Raw genomic sequence first — 1,053 nt, forward strand, 5'->3', positions numbered from 1 at the left:
TGGAGAAATATAGCATTACATCACTTGCTCACCAATGGATCCTCTGCAGTGAATGGGTGCCGTCAGAATAAGAGTTCAAACAGCTGATAAAAACCATCACAATGATCCACGAGTAATCCACACCACTCCAGTCCATCAATTACTGTCTTGTGAAGTAAAAAGCTTGAGTGTTTGTAAGAAACACTCCATCCATCATTCAGATTTTGTAAACTTCAAACCGTTGCTTCTGGCTAAAATATAAGTCCTCTATAATACTTCTTTATCCAGTGAAAAAGTTTTCTCGTCTGAATCAGGAGAGAAATATGCACAGAACTGAAACCGTCCAAAACAGTTCCAGAAAAATATGTGGATGAAGTTTGATGTGAGTGAACAACAGAGGACTTTATCACTGCATGGAGGAAGAGTTGTTATGGATTATGGAGTAAAATTTTGGATAAAAGCAATGGTTTAGTGATAAAAACAGACTCTCATTCTGACGGCACCCATTCACTGCAGAAGATTCATTGGTGAGCAAGTGATGTAATACTAAATTTCTCTAAATCTGTTAAAAATGAAACAAGCTCATCTACATGTTTTTTTTTCTTCTTCTAAATTTATAATACAGAGTCAAATATTAAATTAATATAAACATTGCATGTTTTTTGATGGTAGTTAGCATATACATTTTTTTAAATGCAATGCATGTATATGGCTTATTTGATCGTTATTAGTCAGGGCACAAAACTGGATCAGACTGGCATTCAAAAGCTCGTCTGTTCCACTCTTTACATGTCAAGTCCACATTTAGGTCAGTGATCCAGCATCTGCAAAGCCTCAGATATGATGAAAGCAGGTAAGTGTATTGTCCTGACCAGTTGCTTCTTCATCCTGACAGGATCAGCCACCTGGCACTGTCTGTCGGCAGACGACAGGCCAAAACCAGGAATTACTCAGCCTTTTAAAACGGTAAGCCTGTTTTTATGCTGTGTATTATATGTGGCTCTGCCCTTGGTCATAAACATGCTATTTTGTGAGGCAGCTTCCTGCTACAGAGCGTTGCCTGAAATTACGTCC

Source organism: Sinocyclocheilus rhinocerous, unplaced genomic scaffold (assembly GCF_001515625.1).
Source record: "Sinocyclocheilus rhinocerous isolate Xijiao unplaced genomic scaffold, SAMN03320098_v1.1 scaffold1279, whole genome shotgun sequence".
Taxonomy (NCBI): domain Eukaryota; kingdom Metazoa; phylum Chordata; class Actinopteri; order Cypriniformes; family Cyprinidae; genus Sinocyclocheilus; species Sinocyclocheilus rhinocerous.